General features: G+C 39.6%; 1 protein-coding gene across 1 annotated transcript in view; it reads left to right on the top strand.

Annotated features, from left to right (window-relative positions):
* SMAP1 (small ArfGAP 1) overlaps window positions 1-8,037 on the top strand; it is a 177,408-nt gene that overhangs the window by 69,356 nt on the left and 100,015 nt on the right. The gene's annotated exons all lie outside the window — the stretch shown is intronic.

The raw sequence follows: 8,037 nt of genomic DNA, 5'->3' as shown, positions 1-8,037 counted from the left end.
TCCCTCCCTGCTTAAGAAAACAGATGTTGTCAACAAGACCTTCAAGTATAAGACCAAAAAAAGATGCTCAATGAAGATGTCCTGTTAATAGAAGACCTAGAGGATGGAGCTGCTCATTGTTGCTCTGATTTAAGGCTTCCCCTCAAAATTGGGATCAGATGAGTAGCAAAAGTACTAAGGAGAAGTAAAGGGTATGTTGAAGAACTTTTGACAAACTTGGGTGATTTTAAGTCAGCCTACCTTGATAGATTTCCTCCCAGGGTGTCAAAGCAACTAGTTTAATAAATCTTGCAGCCACTGTCAATCTTATGCATATAGGCAAATCATGAATACAGTAGTGTCTACCTTTAACAAAAAGGTAGTGGGGGACCTAATGAATTGCAGATCTGTGAGCCTAACTTCAGTATCTGGGTAGCTACATAAAGCAAACTAAGAAACATTAATTTTGTAAATATCTGGAGGATGAATTAGTCATCACTAACAGTCGATGTACAGTCTCGGAACAAATCGTAACAACTGATTTCCTTCTGAGTGGGGTAACTTGGTGAATAATGAAAATGCATTTGGTATATATCTGGACTTAGCAAGGCTTTTGACATGGTCCCACATACCATTCTCATCTGGACACTGGAGAAATGTGGGCTAGATTAGGATTGCTATTAGATGAATAAAGTCCTTGAATAACCATAAGCAAAGAGAAACTACAAATAGATTGCTGTCAAACTGGCAGAAGGTCTCGAGTAAAGTTCTACAGGGGTTCGGTGCTATTTTAACATTGAGTAATGGTGTGGATGCAGGGAAGGAACCATGTTGATCAAATTGACAGGTGACAAAACTGGAAGGGGTTGCAAACGCTTCGGAGGATACAAGTTGGAATTCAAAAGAATTTTGGTAATTTGGGGAACTGACCTATAAATGACACAAAGGAATTCAACAAACAAATGTAAGGTCCTCTACATAGGGAAAAAGTCAAATATAGAAGTACAGAATAGGGAATCCAGTGGTTAGGCGGTAAGAATATGAAGAATTATTTGGGAATTAAACTCGGCATTAGTCAGCAGTGTGATACTGTTGCATAAAGCAAATGCAGTGTTGGGCTATATTAATAGAAGTATCATATGCAAGACTTTGATAATAATAGGACCACTCAGCTTGCAGCTAGTTAGGCTCAAGTGAGTATTGTGTTCTGTTGGGGCACTGCATTTTTAACAAAGATGTGAAGAAACTGGAGGGGATTCAGAGGTAACATAGATGATATGGGTTGGAATTTGAGCCATTTGAAGAAAAGTTGAAGGAACTAGGTATGGTTAGCTCTGAGAACAGGAGTTTTACGGGAAAGTCATGGCACTTTTTAAACATTTGAAAGACTGCCATTAGGAAAATGGAGAGGGATTGTTCTCCTTTACTACAGATGGCAGGATATGAGGCAATAGTGTTAAATTACAGTATAGCAGATTGATATCAGGAAAAACTTGAGTTCTTAGAACAGTAAGATAAAGGAATAAGCTCCTTGAAGGAATTTGTGGAAATGCCTTATTCTTATTTAGAGGTTTTCAAAAGGAGGCTGGATGGATATTTATCTGGTTTGGTTTAGGAACAGCAAATCTTGCATCTTTGCAGCAGGTTTGGGCTTAAGACCCATTGGGTTAGACCTTACATCAGTTTGACTTTTCAAGAAATTATTGTTACATATTTACTTTAATTTATTGTCCCAAGAAGATCAAGTAACTTAAATAATTGGATTGTTGCTTGCTTATGTGCATGCCGAATATCCTTTTAACAAAGACTGCATTACATTACCATGCATTTAATCAGAATAAATTTATTGATAATTTAATGAGATTATTTTAAAGAAATGTTTGTTGAACCTATATAGTTACTTGAGAGAGAAATCTTGCCTAGAAATTTCACCAGATATCTGGGGTAAAGTGCTTTAATGCAGTAGTGCTCAACCTTTTACTCTTGTGGGTCAAATGCATGGCACAGGGCTGGTGTGTCGTCTGCATGCCAGAATTGGGCCCTGGGGCCTAGCACTGCCCTCCTCCCCCCGCCCCCTGGAACTTGGCCCCAGCAGTTCAGTGCTGCCCCAGAATACTAGGATTGGGCCTCAGGGAGCTAGTGTCACCCCTGCCCAGCCCTGGGCACTAGGATCAGGCACCAGATCCAGCATGCAGTCCTAGGGCTCCCTATAGGTCTGGAAATTTGGCAGTAGGGGAAAAGTGTCACCAATTCCCAACTGCAATATTTCTGGACCCTTGGGAAGCCCCTGTGGGCCAGATGTGGCCTGCAACCTGGGGGTTGAGCACTCTTGCTTTAAGGAAACGGCGCTCAAAGAAAGAAACCTGTTTTGTGTGTTTACTTGTCTCTCAAGGTTATTGAAAATTCTAGAGTAGTGTTGACATTATTAGCAGAACTACATTTCAAACGGGATTACACTGTTGTGGAAAATCTGCTTTGATATTAAAAATAAAATGAATACATTTATGTGAAAATTTGTAAGGCGTTTCTTTTTGGGACAGATGTCCTTGCACAGATGACACAAATCAATTAGCATGTTCTTATGTTTATCCAGCAGTCTAGCTCTCTTCTGTCTACCACACCCAAGCATCCATCTGTCAGTTTATTTTCCCTGTAGTAATGTGTTATAGCTGCTCAAAAATACAGCTATAAAAATGCTTATTAATGTAATTAAAACATCTAGTTTTCTAAAGTGTGCCTGCTTTACATTTTAGTTAGTTGTCAAATTAATAGATGAAAATAAAGGAACCTATTAATGTTTCATTGTATAATAGTACTTACGGTTTTTTTGCCTTTTTACATTTTGTAAAAATACCAACAAAAGTTTGAGCACCAGTCATGACTTTATTCAGCCATCCTATAGTTGTGATTGAGTTGAATGTGCATGAGGTTGGGATTTTAGATTGATTGCTCTCCACAATATTCCTTTAAAAAAAATTTTTTTTAGCTGTGTTCTAGTTTTGAAGAAAACCTTGAAAATGTGTCCTGAACATAAGATAAAATTGTCTGCCGGAGGTTTTTGGCAAGCTTGAAACAATAGCTTTAAGGCATGCTAGGTGCTGTATGCAGATGTTAAATGCAGTGAAAGGAAAGCAACAGTCTTCTCTGAGACATTGTCTTCCATCAAGAAAGGCATTTTTTAACATTGCTTGGCTCTCAGAGTAAGTTCTTCTTCCCTGGTTTGCTTTACTATGTTAACATTAAAGCTACAGCATCTTTGTGAAATGCTAGAATTTAACATAAGTTAACTTTCATGTTAAGTTTTTTAGGGTAGGGTGTGTCGAGGCTGAAGGTGGTGGTTAGTTCACTTCCCCTTTCACAAGCTGAAGTCTGAGGAGGTGGGGACCCCAAGTTTCAAAGTCTAGAGAAGTAGCTGTCGCCGGCGGGGGGGGGGGGGGGGGGAGGTAAGACGGGCTAAGCAAAATGTATTACTATGCTGGTGTTTGTTGTTTTTTTAAATAGCTACAGTGCTTCATTACAGTTATATTAAGGGCTCTTTGAATGCTAAAAGTACTTGGCTGCGTTATGGAAGCTCTCATTTGGGTAAAGAACTTTGTATTCTAATTAAGTTTTAATGTGTATCTGTTAGTCTAAAGGAACATCCGGATACAAATGAGCTATGTGCTGTAACTTACCTCATTTCTGTTTTCCTGATTATCTTCGAAACTGCAGTACCAGCTGCATGCCTTGCTCTTGTTCCTCACTCCAGTATAGATCTCCTCTCCCCTTTATTTTGTGTCTTCAAAAATCAAATTGTCAAGCTCTTTCAGGTCTTTAGTGCTTTGGTCCTGGAACGTAGGAAATAACATGGTTGTGGGGTGAAAATAACACTTTCTAATTTTGAAAGATGTAAATTAAGTATTTCTGTTTTACAATCTTTTGTACAGTGTGCCTCACCAGTTTTGACTGATTTCAGTTTAGGTACTGTTCAGATTAAACTGGTTAAACTGTTCAGATTAAATAGTTAGAGATGTGTGGTTTCAAAAAAGGCTGTTAAAATGTCGTCATTTAATCATCAGTTTAATTGACCTGTCGGTGTTTGAAATCTTTTTATTTCAATTAGTCCTGCAGAATTGACACAAATACAGGAGGGGTGAGTTGAGATTGGCTTATCTTAAATAAAATCAACAGAATTGTTGTTGAACATCCAGTTGTAGGGTTAAGCTTATCTCTCTGCAAGCTCTCAGAAGGTTTGTTTATTTTAGGCCATGTACAGACATTGTTTCCACTGGGAGAATTGCCATTCTCCGGGTAGATAGCAAAAATGTGCAGACCTGAAGTTCTTTCTCCCAGGACAAAAGTGATGGCTCTGGGAGAAAAGCAACTTGACTGCAGCAAGGTTGAAATCCCTCACCGGAGAGTTGTTTTTTCCAGGAGACTGAATGTCTGCATGTTTTCCTCTGGCTTAACTTCTCCGGCAAAGTGAAGCTGGGGAAAAGGCTCCTGTGTCTTCTAGAGACCAGGTTCCCTGGTCTAGGCATGGCTTGGGACAGTTGCACCAGTCCCCCCTGCCTCATAGACCAGGAGGAGATGGAAGGAGTGCCTGCCAGCTGATTTCCCTGCCTGCTTTTCACTCTGGAGTTCCAGGTGCGAGAAGCGTGCTGTGGTTTTGCCCCATCTTTCCCTCCACTCCACAGCTAGCCAGTGGAAGTATAGCACAGGGAAGCGTACAGCCCTGTCTGCTTTCAGGCTGGAGTTTCTGGTGCAAGAGGCGAACAGTGGCTTTGCCCTGTTGCCCCAGGGTGAAATCCTTCAGTCCACCCTAGGAAGATGCAAGAAGCAGGGGAGAGGGAGCAGCTGCATTGAGTCTGTACTCCCAGAATCATTTCTAGTGGTGGAAACTTTCTACTGCTAGAACTGAACATTTGTACGTAGTTGTAGAAAGTGTAGCTGTTTTGCCAAAGAGAATGAAAAATTTTACAAGCCTCCCCTTTTTTGTCCAGCCATTCCACTTAGACCAGAAAAGCCCTAGGGGATGTTGAGAAAACAGTGCCTTTTGTTTGATTTCATCTCAAAGCCATTTGGAGAGGTGGTGTAGTTCTCTTAGTAAAAAGACAGCCTTCTGGTATATGCTGCATCACCGCTTGGGGGTGTGACCAGTTTAGCTATGACACCAGAGCAGGGGTGGGCAAGTATTTTGGGCTGAGGGCTGCTTACTGAGTTTTAGCAAGCCATTGAGGGCCACATGACAGGCAGCCAGGGGCAGATAAAAAATTTAGAAAATTAATATTTAGGGGCCCCATGGGCCAGATAGAGTGGCCTGGCTGGCCGCATTTGGCCCGTGGGCCTCATTTTGCCCACCCCTGTACCAGAGGCTTCAAATGAGCGCAAGGTCTGCATCTTCATGAACATGAAAACTGGCTCGCAGAATCATGGACTGGCAAAGGTGCACATAATGATCATATACCAAAAAAACACCTAGTGAATATCTTAATTTGAAGCAAAATTTTTCTCTCTGGCCTGAAAGAGAAAATTTCCTATTTATAGGACCCAAAGCTGGGGTTGAGTGAAGGGATAGAAAATCAGGCAAAGCTCTCCTAAAAGTCAGTGAGCTAAAGCTGGTAATGAAAGCTCCACCCTTTCTAATTGCATCAGTGTTGAGTCTATGGGAGTGAAGTAACAGAGATCTTCTGTATGCAGTCATAATAGCAGGGTTTCCAGGTTGATTAGTAACATAGCCATCTGGCTGCTTCTGAGGTGTAAAGAGAAGCTTTGCTGCTTTGCTCACCACCCTTTGGCTGCTGCAGTTGTAATATTTCTGCTGCCGGGCCCTGACCTGCCCCTTCCCTTTTGTGTCTGTGAGAGCTAGTATCTGCTTCTGCTGCAGCTTCAAGCTTTCTTAAGTTCTAACAGAGTGAAATGACCCAATTACATCAATATAATTGAAACCAATACGGTTCTTAACTTCAGTGAAAATTAGGCAGAGCTGATTGAAACTGAATTTCTATTTGACGGAAACTGGCGTTTCTGAACTTTTATTTTTTTCTCTGAATGAGGAATATTTGGCTTTGTGTTTTTTGGGGAGGTGTTTTCTTGGGTTTTTGTTTTGTTTGTGTGTTTTTTTGTTTTTTTTTTTTAAACATTTCAGGGCAACACAACTTCAAGATTGCTAAGCCTCTGTCCATTCTCAGGGTCATGATGCCCCTTAGTAAAGCATTCATGCAGCCTGGCATGGAGTAACTGGTTCCCCTATGCCAGGCTGCACAGCTCACCTTTTAAGTTGCTGGCAGGTGGGGAGCATGGCATTGTAGGCTAGGTCCTAATGCTGCCTTCCCTGCCCTGGCAGTTGCACGATTTGGATCAAAGGAAATTTATCCCCGATCCCAAAACTTGTACGTCTTTCCATGCATGTCTGGCATGTGATTTTTGTTTTTTAGGGGGATCCAGCATATAAAAGACCTCTCATCCCGATTTGTACAATTTAGATTAATGTCTGCCAAAGGCCCTCCTATTCTTACCCTTGCTGCTGTAAAAGTTAAGAGAGGATTTTCTGGCTATTCTCTGCCTAAACAACGTCAAGTCAGTATTTCTTTTCTTTCATAGCTGCATTTTTAAATGGCTATACAAAGATGAAGACTTCAAGAATCAAAATGGTATTTTAAGTAGATTTTTTTTTTTTTTTTTTTTTTTTTTTTTTACTTAAACTCACTTGAAATATCAGTTAACACTATTACTATTAACTAGCACTTGTTTTTAGAACAAGTTATACAAATGTTACATCTGTACAAATTTTATCTAGGTTAAAAGTCTGTATTGCAGACTGCATTTTTCAGTTATCTTTATTATTGGTATTAAATATCATGTTCTCTTCTATTAATTTTCTGAGAAAAGCATATTTTATTACTAGAGGTTATATAAAAATAATTTCAAGTTACTTATGCAGAGTCCTTAGTGTTACCTAAGAGACAGTAGCTTCATCTGTGTCTTATGTTAAAATACTATATATGGCATTGATTAGTGACTGAACAATGGGACTGCTTTTTCATATATAAAAATCAAGCTAAGTTTAGGAAGAAAGGGTAAGTTTCCACAAGATCTTTTTTTCACACTTGTGAAAACGTAACCGCCTTCTCACAGCATTGCTCCAATCATGAGTGCCAAGGGATGATGAGTGGTTTGTGGTGACATGGCAAACAAAAGATGCCATTCCTCATAGGATGATAGAGAGCTGGAGACCATCTTGCTTTCTTCTAAGGTTGGCTGGATGGAGCGCCCACATAAACTATCAGTGTTCTTGAGCTAAGTTTTTATCTAATCTGTTCTCTGTCTGTTCTCCTAAAGTAAAACATTTTAAAGCAGCTGTTCCAACATTTAAGCTCTTGGCATACTTGTGTAGCACTATAAATTTTCAAAGGCAATTTCATCTTTCTCTCCATGATGCATTATTTCATTATTTAGATGCATTCATAGACTTGAACTGTTCCCATCCTATTCTCTAGGTATCCTTGACAGACATTAAAGAATAATGTTTGTTCATTAAGTGCAGCGTTACAATTCAGCATGATGCACCATCAGCAAAGTAAATGATTCACAAGTGCAAATCCTCTTTACTACTTTCTTTGTCATCTTTCCTTTTCTTCTGCTTAATTCTTTTTCTTTTACCATAACTGTCAAGTATGCAGACTGTTAGAAGATTATTGCAAAAAGTCTATTTTCACCTAATAAATATGGTCAGCCTTGTGTTCATTTAATCTTTAGTTGCGTAGCTGGGATCCTTTACTGCTAATGTGCTACATCTAATACATTACTCTGTAAAACTGGTTTGTGTGTTTGCACAGAAATGTGCAAATTCAAGCTTATTTAATGGTTTCAAGGCAGGTACTCCTATTGTTCAAAAAGGGCATAACTATCTTGAGTGTTCTTAGATGTTGAAGAGGAAGAGTAGAAAATCTTATTCTTGTGCCCTGAGTGGTATTAGGCAGTGAGCTGTTTTGCTGGATACTAGCACTCTTCAGTTTTGTTTTGGAAAATTAGGTCAAGGTTTAAGTTTCTTTTTCTATTTGTACTCCAGATTTGCTG

This window comes from Alligator sinensis, unplaced genomic scaffold (genome assembly GCF_000455745.1).
Source record: "Alligator sinensis unplaced genomic scaffold, ASM45574v1 scaffold499_1, whole genome shotgun sequence".
Taxonomy (NCBI): Eukaryota; Metazoa; Chordata; order Crocodylia; family Alligatoridae; genus Alligator; species Alligator sinensis.
This window is presented reverse-complemented; position numbering and strand designations above follow the sequence as displayed.